This window comes from Dermacentor silvarum, chromosome 2, assembly GCF_013339745.2.
Source record: "Dermacentor silvarum isolate Dsil-2018 chromosome 2, BIME_Dsil_1.4, whole genome shotgun sequence".
Lineage (NCBI taxonomy): Eukaryota > Metazoa > Arthropoda > Arachnida > Ixodida > Ixodidae > Dermacentor > Dermacentor silvarum.
In genome coordinates, this window is record NC_051155.1 from 34,306,800 (window position 1) to 34,318,389 (window position 11,590).

General features: G+C 45.7%; 1 long non-coding RNA gene across 1 annotated transcript; it reads left to right on the forward strand.

The window, feature by feature from the left end:
- The first annotated feature begins 2,258 nt into the window (after positions 1–2,258).
- On the forward strand, positions 2,259–5,461 carry LOC125942966 (uncharacterized). The gene is made up of 3 exons (XR_007465450.1): positions 2,259–2,652; positions 3,749–3,852; positions 5,378–5,461. It is a non-coding gene; the product is annotated as an uncharacterized LOC125942966 (long non-coding RNA).
- Positions 5,462–11,590: the final 6,129 nt, after the last annotated feature.

The window sequence follows — 11,590 nt, forward strand, 5'->3', positions numbered from 1 at the left end:
GCAGTAGCCAAGGTAAGATATCTTAGCCTGCCCCAGTGAAATTGTATATTACGCTTTCCTACTTAAAAAAAGTTTGTTACGCACTGGCACTCGAACCCGGGACTTCTACGTGTGAGGCAGAGACGCTACCACTACTCCACGGCTATTATTCATTTCTGCAGGACCAATGCAATGATTAGACTTTCTCACATATCCTAAGACCGTTTATTTGTTTTCACGACGCTAACCTTTTTTCGGAATTCGGCATCTTAAGAAACCTTTCCTTTACTATTCTATGCAAACTATACACAAAATTGGCTTTCTCGCAAATGTAGCACCTGCGGTCACTGTTAAAAGAACCTTTAATTCTTTTCAAAACTGCGGGCGATCGGGGTGTTGATGTGTTGACGGAATTCGTACGGCAGCACGGATTCCGTAAATGCTTGCTTGGACGCATAAGTGAATAATTTACGATTGTCAGTTGGCTGAGTAGTCAGTTGTGTACCTGTCATGGCTGTATGTGTTTGTTTACGCGTGCGTGCAAGCAGTGCGCCTGTTGCACTTCAGCCGAAGCTGCAGCGGCTGTAGCACGCCAGCCATCGCCACGTTTTGTCACCTTTATTACTGACGCTAAGAGGAAATATGGTCTCACCAATTTAAGATGAGGGCACATACTTTCGAAAACACTACACTTGGCGCTATAATTAACGTGTATATGGGCGGTGATCACGAATATGTGCTCGGTTAGAGTCATATTAGCCCGTAGGCCGTCCAGCATTTCAAGCAGACGGAGCCGCGCAGGCAGCACGTGGATTGGCTCATGTTTCAGCTACGACTTCCCCTGAGTGAAAAATGCAAATCTCGAAGGTCATGCTCCTGAAGCGATGCGAATCGGGGAGGCAAGTTTCCCCTTCTTTAACCGCAGTGTGGCCCTGCTGCAGTGTTTTGTTCAAGCAAGGAGAATGAATTAAACAGTCATTACCAGGACTGATGTACGCGGATGACATTGTACTTATGGCTGACAGCAAGGAAGACTTGCAGAGATTAATTAATGGACATCTGTGGTAAAGAGGGAGATAGCTTAGGTTTGAAGTTTAGTAAATAAAAATCGGCAGTCATGATTTTAATGATAATCAGGGCAGCGAGCATAGGACACAGGAGGTTACGGTGGAGGTGGTGGATAAGTACAAATATCTTGGAGTGTGGATAAACAATGGGGCTGAGTACGTAACGGAACATGAAAAATATGTAACGGCTAAAGGTAGCAGAAATGCAGCTGTAATGAAAAATAGGGCACTGTGGAATTACAATAGGTACGAAGTGGTGAGAGGTATTTAGAAAGGGGTGATGGTCCCTAGTTTGACTTTCGGCAATGCGGTCCTGTGCATGAGATCAGAGGTTCGAGCAAGGTTGGAAGTTAAGCAGCGAGGGGTAGGTATACTGGCTCTGGGAGCACGCGGAAATACACCAAATCAGGGGGTAGTGGGTGACATGGGATGGACGTCATTCGAGGGCATGGAAGCCAGCAGCAAGATAGAATTTGAGAAGCGATTGAGAAAAATGGCAGAAAAGCGGTGGGTAAGGAGAGTTTTCAGTTATTTGTACATGAGGAATGTTGACACACAATGGAGGAAGCTGGCCAGAAAATTGGCAATCAAATATTTGGACTGCAGGAGGGGTGCAAACCAGGAAACAGTGGTTAAGAAAAAGGTTAAGGAAACAGAGAGGGGTCTGTGGAAAACAGAGATGTAGACGAAATCAGCACTGGGAACATGCAGAACTTTCAAGCAAGAAATTGCCAAAGAAACTATTTATGATAATTCTAGGGGAAGCTCTTTGTTGTTTGAAGCCAGGACGGTAGTATAGCGGGCTAAGATGTACCGCGTCAAGTACCAAGGTATAGACACGTTGTGCTGTGCGTGTGGAGAAGAAGAGGAAATGGCTGAACACCTCGTACTTTTCTGTAAAGGCCTTAACCCTACAGTGCAAAGCAACGGGGCTGGTTTTTTCAAAGCATTGGAGTTTAGGGACAGTGAAGACAAAATAGACATTAAGCGGGTAGAAATAACCAAACGGAGGTTATCTGATTGGTGGATAAAATCAAGGCAGGGGTGAAATTTCACCCACCACAAAGTACAAAATATGTTAATAGTCATGGCTAGGTGCCGTATGCCACCACCCGATTTAAAGGGTTCAGCCTCATCCATCCATCCATCCATCCATCGTTGCCAATAAATCCGATCCAATCCAAGTTGCTGTAGTGTATGGACCACGTTGGCTGTGCGCGAGTGCTCGTTGCAGTGAGGCGGTAGTTGAATTTTATAATAGAAATACCTAGGCAAAATCTGCTCCTTATCTTGTGCATTAACCATCGCACAAACTCTGGGCTCGTGAAATGCCGTGTGTTCGCCGTGTGTTTCGTGCGTTACGCCAGTGTCAACAGTGTCTTAGTACAGCGCCCGTCCGAGCTGCCTTTGTTCCCGCCTGCAAGCGCTCTCTCGTGAAAATCCTGGTACTGGGGCTTCGAGTCACAGTGTATGGAAGAATTTGTTGAAGGTTGTGCTTTCGTGGTGCTGTAGTTCATCGGCAGTTCTACAGTGTTTGCGCCCGAATCAGAGCTGGTGCCACGGTACCTGTGAGACGAAGGAGCGTTTGCTGACTACGTCTTGAAAGGTAAGCAAGTTTGGCGCTTGTGCGCGTTGTTGTAGCTTATGGTTCATGTAATGAGCTTTGTGTGACTAGAGCAGAGCGCATTCTGAGCGTAAGTTGTCCATGTTTCTGTGCACATTTAGTAGCAATTTTACGAATGTTTCCTTTGATGTTATCGCGTACTTGCATTTTACTGTGAAGTATGCTACTCCGTCTGATTGCTATAACTGAATGGGAACACAATTATGAAACACTGAAAGTTAGTTTGTTGGGTAGTTTCCCGACAGAAAATTATTCCTTATATAGACATTTCCGCAAGTTCACTGCAGGTGTATATACGCCGATGTGTCATGGGCTTCACGCGTTGGCAAAGGATAGCTATGTTTGACGCGCACATATTAGCATGTATGAAGACTGTTTTTGTATACAGTTCACTTTGAAGGCCCGCGTCGCGAGAACCTGTCTGTATTCTATATTGAACTATGGAACCTGTCGTGTTCTATATTGCAGGGCAGGTATACGCCGATATTGCAATGACGATGTTTCTTTTTAATCGAGACATCTCAATCAGACGCTGGCTTTTACTATGTATACATATTCATCAAAAGAACAGTATGTCAGCTCTTCCAGTCATAAGTAATGGTTGCGTCTTGCAGTAATAAAGTAAGGGCTGCGATTTCGTAGCGATACTTTGCGCTCAATCCTACGTCACTTTTACCACCCACCGTGAACGGCCGGCTATTCAAATTCAGAACACGGGCGGAGCGTCGGTCAAACCACTGACGAAGAGCGAGAAGGAATACCATCGCTATACAAACACGGCCTAGGGTTCAAGACTTTTCATGTGCTCAATAATTTCTTCATAATCCAATGCTCTTTTGTTTTACTACATATTTGAGTTTCGGTGATTTTCCTGGTAGTCTTATGTTTGCTGCATTCTCGCCTGGAATCGCACTTCTTACTAAATAACCATGTAACTTCCTGAGATAAAATGATGAGAGATTTGTACGAGACGCACATTAATGTAGCTGCTTGTATGAGGCTCTTTTTGCAATTCAGTATTACACTGATATGACAGGTTTCCAGATTCACATTACTATAAATTATTCATTTCTTGCAGTTGAAGGCTATGCGGATTCTGGAGGCATCCCACAGGAACCTGCAGCACTGCTGCAAGCTGGAGAGCACCACTATAAAGCACCTGATCTGCGTTTTTTCACAAAGGTGCGTAAAAAACTGACCCTGCCTTGTGTGTTGTAGGATATGTTTGTGTAATATGCAATCATTTTACTGTGTGTGCCATTTTCATGATTTCTTGTGGCAAATCACTTTTGGTCATCAGGAGGGCCCTCAGTTTAATGAACTTACTTTAACTAGCCTCCTCTGAGTTAAATAAAACTCTGACTTGAGTAACTGCGTGATATACTCTGTACAGACTGTATATTAATCTAGTCAGATTGACTTTTTAAGACAATCGTTGAGAAGCGTGAGGTCTCGAGATGTGTATCTTTTTGTCATTTTCATTATGCAGTCTTGTGAAGCTCACTTCTCACACTATTGCCTGTGCACCTATATTCTTCCCTCTAATCGGTCACACTTAAGTATTGCATACCGTACTTCATCTCCTAAATTTAGCATACAAACAACAAAATTTTCTTTTTCATTAGGTAGCTGCTGAATCCCTAGCCACAGTATGAGAAGGTAATTCCTCAAGCATATAACAGGCCATTAACCTTTTAATGTGACAAGTTCAATATGCGCCCCAAGTGCAGGTTGGCATATGGCTGGAAGCTGGTCTCCTTTGTATGTTACAGAAACTTGTGGTGGTAACGCAAACTGCTAAATCATAGCAATCAGTCCAGTGCAGTAGTTGCAAGCCACCACGACGCTGAACGCTGAGCGTTGACCGTTACATTGGCATTTTCTTTCTGCGTGTCCTTGCCCTTCTCCCGTTGACGTTGGTAAAGCTTATTCTTTGCTATCACTTATCTGAAATGCAAACAATCCCTTTTTACCTTCTCTTTCTTATTTCTTGTCAGCTGCCTAATACACAAGCTTCCGATGCCATGGTAACAGCGCTGGCTACTGTCCAGAACTGATGTTTGTGTCTGTGTTTTCTGGTATCACATGCACACTACCTCGGATTTTCTGCGATGTCGCAAGGAAGCTTGCTTCATGCTCAAGTTTCCCTGCACTTGGTGGAAATATTGAAATAATCACTTTTTAATGTAATAATTTGTTGTGCTTTTAGCAAATTGAGTTTTCAAACTCAATGCGCTCTAGATGGTCTATAAAAATCTTTTCTACCACTTAAAGACATGGTTTAGGCGAAAAGTGCTTTACGCATGTCATCGCATTTATTGAGTTAGGCATATCTCGCTGAAGCCGTTCTAAACACTTCTAATATCTTTACTGCAACTGATTTACGGCTACTTCACACAAGTATATGATTCCTACATGTAACACGTGCATATTCTGTGCAGCAGTACTGCTTCGGCAATGCTTCAGTCACTTTTTGGGTGGCATTCCAATACCCACAAGGACGTCGCCCAAAAAGAAGCATTGCACCCCATAGGTGTGAATGCCATTCTAAGTATGTGTGGCAAGGCAGTCAATTGAAATCTTCGTTTTGATTGTGGGTCATTTCAAGTCAAATTATTGTGGATGACTGCATCATGCTATCTCGTCCAGGTACAATTCATAAGGCTATTCTAACTATTATTTCATTTTTCCTCCTTTAGGCTTGCAGCAAGAGGGATATCAAGAACACGGGAGATATCGAGGCCACATTATAGTCACTGCTTGCTTGTGGCTTCTAAGGACATGTATGAAAGTTTTGGAAAATATGACTGTTTGAAAAGATTGGTGTGTTTTGCTAACAGGTATATACTTTTATATCCCACTCATGTTTAAGGTTACATCAGAACACTACCAAATATTTTTTTAAAATGCAGGAAAATGTGGGTAAATGTCACTAGGATGTTTCTAGGGCAAGCACAGAAAGTTGGAAAAAGTTACAAGGATGTTTCTAGGGCGAACAGCAAAAAAGTAGGAAAAAAGTTACTAGGATGTTTCTAGGTCAAGCAACAGAAAGTTGGAAAGAAGTTACAAGGATGTTTCTAAGAAGTATAAAGATGCTCTGCTTTTAATGTTTGAAGGATGTTCATTCATCCTTTAAAGAAAGTTTGTAAAGAAAATTTAGGTAACGCTCGTGAAAGAGAAGGAAGAAGAGAAGAGAACGCACGTGTAGCCTACCGTTATTGAGAGTCATCTCTTCCGTGCCGTCCCACCCTTATGTTGTGGGACGGCACGGAAGAGATGACTCTCAAAAATGGTAGGCTACACGTGCCTGCAACGAGTGTAGGAAAAATATTAGGCCTGTATCATGATTCTCCGGAATCCGGTGGCCATGACGGTTTTTGGAGGACCTACTGGAAGATTAAACAAATATTTTGCTGGAAGACGATGAAACAAGATATTTCGGAATATGTGAAGACGTGCCATCAATGCCAGCTCTGCAAAGCGAAGTTCAGGCCCCGTGGAAGCGCAATGGTTATCCAAAAACATTCAGAAAAGCCATTCGAGGCTATACACCTTGACTTCGCGGAGCTCAGAAAAAAGGGGGAGGGAGTAGGAACTACGCAAGCTTTTCTACTGGCCATTGATCAGTGCACACGCATGGTGGCATGCAAGCCCGGAAAAGAAGATTCCAAGAGCGTTATCTCACTGCTTAATCGAGATATGTTCAAACACACCAAAGTAATCATCACTGACAATGGTTCAGCTTTTAGAAGTGATCGCTTGAAACGTTGGGCTGACGAGAGGAACATAGAGCTTCGTTTCACTTTACCATACCATCCAGAAGCAAATGGACTCGCCGAGAGAGCGATACGGAACGTCAAAGAGTTCATCGCGGTCTACCCGGGATTTCCAGGCGGTTGGAAATGTGCCCTTGAAGCTGCTGTGAACCACCACAACCACTCACACACGGCTGGCTTAGGGTGTACACCGTACTTCGCGTACCATGGTAAATCGGAATGGCTTCCCGCAGATAACCTGTTGGGGATCACGAATCTTTTGGTGCTGCAAGAACGAAAGATGTCTGAAGATCAACGTGCTCTATGCAAGACCGCAATGAAAAGAAATTACGACCGCCGACATTCAGTCCAATCTCCGGACATACAAGTGGGAGATTACGTGCTTGTTCGGAGAGGTCTGCAAGGATCAAAGACTCCTTTTACAGGACCCTACAAGGTTGTGAAGACCGCCCATCAGCAAGGAATTTTAAAGACTCTGTGCTACAGTGGACCACAAGGTGTTATTGAAACATCATCTGTGAACATTGTGGTACCATATCAACCCAGGAGGGTTGACGACAGAGGAGAGGCCCGTGTAACGCTCGTGAAAGAGAAGGAAGAAGCGCACACGGGAGATCAAGAGAAGAGAAGAGGTAGAAGTGGCGGCCAGAATAATGATGTTTGATTAAACGGAATGTTACAATTTTAATTCAATATCGATGGCCAATAGTCGACAGGATGTTGGTATGAAGTATTTATGAAGTTTAAAAACGGTTTGAAGACTTTCAATAGACTGTTGGTAGGTTCTAGTAACATTTGTCTAAAAAAATTTCATTCAAAGTTGAGATTTGCTTAAAGGGTGCTCCGATTACTGTGAATAGTGCGACTGCTACTCATCTTCCCCACTTCTCCTCAGGTTGTCGAGGACTATCACACGAAGAGTTGAGAGGCTGTCCACGGATAGTGATACTCTTAATGACTGGAGGGAACAGTCGCAGCCATTCTGAAGCGGCGCGTCGTTGCGGTGGCCACTATGCCTCGGGCGCTGCACTTACTCTGAAAGGAGGCCCTTGACACCTGCGTGAATGCTGCGCTTACCAGTGACAGCGCCGACAGGTGCAGCATTGGGGTTCTCGGAAATAAGCGACCGTGGTAACGCATGGCTCTGGTCAGTGGCCGCTGACGTTGCCTTGAACGCCAAACCATGACCTCTGGTAGCAAGAATCGGAAGTGAAGGATCAATTGCCACCGCCACGGCTGCTGAAATCACCAGGTGTTGCGCGTGGCTGCTGCTAGTTACTAGAAGATACCGAAATGCTGCTACTGCTTCCCCTGGTGCGGTGGTGGCTATGGGCAACAGGTATCCTGCAGTGAAGGCTGTCTTCTGATGCCTCCCTTGCGACCTGGTGTAACTGACACAACCGAAGTCGAGGACGACGACGGCACCGGGTAGAGGTGGCCTGAACGTGGCTGCTGCTGAAGCACCAGGAGGATGATTACAGGACTCTGGCCATTCGGTCCAAGGCCTGGTCGGGATCTCGCGACTTGAGACGTAAGTCTAACGCCAGCTCGTAGATGTGCCGTTGGCTCGCCACGGCGTTGGTGTACGGCGTTCCTTTTCCGGCAGAGGTGGCGTGTGCCGGAGTGGGGCTTTTGTTGTGGTGTTCCTCGGCCCTTGAGCTGCAGCAGCCGCGGAGCCACGGCGGCTGGTTCGGTGTCCTAAGGGTCGCAGTACTACACATTGCCCGCATCGTCCCCGCATGCCTCGTACTCCGACGTCGCCAGGGATGCAGCTTCATCCGCTGTCTTCGAGGCCTTGCTGCCGTGTTTGCTATGGATGGCGGAGGGCGCCGACGTGGAGCTGCGCGAACCGGAGGCCTGTGACTGTTGCGGTGGCGGCTGAGTGCTCGACTCGACTCGGAGGCGGCTGAGGATTCTCGGCCGCGATCTTCGACGACGACGAGCCGCAGCTGATGCTCGGGGATGTAGGGGACGCGCAGGCATAAGGAAGCTGGTCGAAAGCAGCTATCAGAGCTGCACTCCATTCAAGCCAGGACCCCTGATTGATGTCCTTGTAGTTGTCCCAAGCAGCAAAATAGATAAATACCCGGGCTAAGTACGAGCGATGTGGCTTTATCGCGTGTGAGAAGCCTGTAAGAGACACGCAGAAACTGCACATATAATCAAAAAGCGTTTTTACTGTGCTTATATGCAGCGCTAAGCACGCTCGCTTTTTCGCTGCTTCAAGGCTGGCCAGTTAATAAATACTCTAGTTGCCTAACAAATTGATGAAGCCCTAGACCCCATCACCAAATTCATCATCATTGGTTGCTGGGCCAGCTGTTCTATATTCTTCTTCGCCGTATTCTCTCCTAGCACCCACCTTGCGAGCGCCCGCGGAAAGTTCACTTCGTCTTTACACCATGTTAACAATTTAAAGCAATAAAACTTCGCGTCATGTCACATTCTATATATTAGATCGAATACCGCTTTATAACGACACCGTGCTGGCCTATTACCCTGCGCTTCCTCACGGCATGAATCTTTGCATTGCATTAAAATGGTGTTGTCCGCTCAAAGATATTGGCTCGCAAAAGAATATTGTTACCCTTTTTTAACAGAATTGGTTACACTGAGAAAGATGCGATTATTATCTGTGGTAATGATTTTTTATTAAGGCGAAAGCCATAGGTGTCTATGTTGGGGGTGCCCTTGGCGTGCCCTCGTCGAAACTGCGCCGTTACGAAAAATTGCCGATGCCACAAGAAAAGTGCAAATTCACGTCACGTTTCTCATGGAGGTTCCTGCAAAAAAAGTAAATTAGTGGCTTTGAACTAAACAATTGGTACATTTCGGTCTGAGTGGGAATGCAACCCGACGAGCACGCTTCCCCGAAGCCACGGCTTCTCCATGGTTCTGGCTTACTAAAAATGTGCCTATTGCGTGTGGGACTGCACACGTCACGTCGCAGCCATCTCGCTGACTAAAGGTGTGGCCTAGTGCGTGCACTAACATGCAGCACTTTAGGTACTGCGTTAAGTGTTCATATGTGGCGTTCAGGAGGGCGCCTTAGTGCCACACGTACACTCCGCATTGTAGCTCGTTATGTCTTGAAAGAAGTATAACCCGATTGTAAAACTACATGTATTACCATATGAACAGCAGGTGCTTCTCTTCTTGTGTTACAATAGCGCAACGACTGCTGAACATTTTTTTTACTTCATAGCACCATTCTTCTTCGAGCCGTCACCGCGATTTTCGCATCAATGGTGGTAGGTGATTTTATTCGCCGATTCTTATCTTGGTTTCATATACAGCATTGCCGTCCGTCGTACCCATACGTTAGCTCGCAGCGTGAGCTTCTGGATAAGCAATACCACGGGCACAGACACTACGTCGCTTCGACTTAGTGCTCACTTGAAACTATGAGGAATATACTAGAAGGGTATAGAAGGAATATACTAGCACGGGAAGACAACGTTGAGTTGTCCAAGAGCAACAAACTTTAATAATTAGAAACGGTTAAGCGTTTTGTCGTGGTTTCTCCTCCCAAGGATAATTATTTCATCAAAAGCGGCTCAAAAAATAATAATCCGCCGCCCGATAAGCGAGAGAAAGCTGCATGCCCAATGCAATTATATCCACAAACACAGGTGAGCGCACTTGAGGGTGACAAATCAGAGCGCACCACAAATATTAAAGCAGGCGCCATCATCGGGGATCAGTTCTGGCCTGAGGCCAATCGACCGTACCACACATTCCTATCACTAGACGCGTGATCTCGAGCGGCGCGTTTAGAGGTATTTTTGCTCGTGATACTGGCAACCCGCTTTCGTCTTACGTAAGTGTTTAAAGTTTGTGAGTTGACTTACGCTTACTATCGGCGCAAGTACTGCAGTTCGTACGTGCGCTACATTACACACACGCCTTTAGTCGACTACAGCGATTGTCATTGCAGCGTCGCTGCCCGCGATCACGTGGCTCAGCGACTCATGCCCTTTATCGTCGCTACACCCGTCCGCTGGGCGTGTGTACAGAGCATTTTGAGTAGCCAGTTGGTTTAGTAATAAATGGTGCGTTTTCTGAGGTGTAAATATTTTGTTCCCTTCAACGGGTACACATGGGCGGCTGCACCATGCTACAGTGCTCCCGATAAATGCTGTCTCGCCTCTACCTCTTGGCCAAGTGTTTCTGTGAAGTATATCAACAGAAATACTTATATTTGTTTTCTTATTGGCTAAGTTTCTTTAAAATTGCTCTACTGGGAAACCTTCAGTGTTCCTGGCTATCGAATGTTCCGAGCGTAAAAAAAGCCCGCGAATACACGCAAAATTGCCGCGCTACTAGCCGCTGTACGACCATTGCGTGTATTTGCGCGCGTCTTTTACGCTAGCAAAAACAGTTTCATGTAGCGCGTATTGAGGAACAGGAAACTGCATCGCGACTTTTTCATGTTGCCCTAAAATTTTTTCTTTGACACTTTTCGTGTAATTAAAATATTTCAGAAGTTGAAATAGTATTTACACTAATTATGTGATGAAGCGGAACGCACGAAAACAGTCTGAGTATCTCCAAGCCCCGGCAAACAACATTACCTTGGTTCTGCCCAGTACGTGACATTTACATATTTCTAAATCCTGGTGCATGACAGTTGGGACACCATGTATATGTGAACGGTCACCAATAGTCAACAGGGACATTTATTTGTTGTTCAGAACACGAAGCACGACATTATGCTGTCTTGCTTGAGCTATTCAGTAACTGTAGCCTCCCGCACACTGCAAGAAATGGCGCTGTCACAAAGCTGAAAGTTCACCTAGGTTGCTCAAAAATTGTTCAGTGCATTATGCTGTTAAAATACACGCATCATGTCATGTTGTCAGCTCCACGGTGTGCAAGCCACAGGTTCATCTGACTGTTACGCTGATTGCAGACGATCATTCTCAAACTGCAGAGCCAAGCCAACACAAATACTAAATGAAATATTACCTCGAAGGCGTCAGCCATTGTGGCTGTCAATGCATCATCGCCGCTGGCATAGTTCATGGTCTTCAAAACAACATTTGTTTCTGGAGACGCCGACAGTTTCACCTCCCTGAAGCCTACCTATACGGAACTCCCGCTGAGCCGAGCGCAAGTGCCGGCTTCTCAAGCTATCGGAGTAC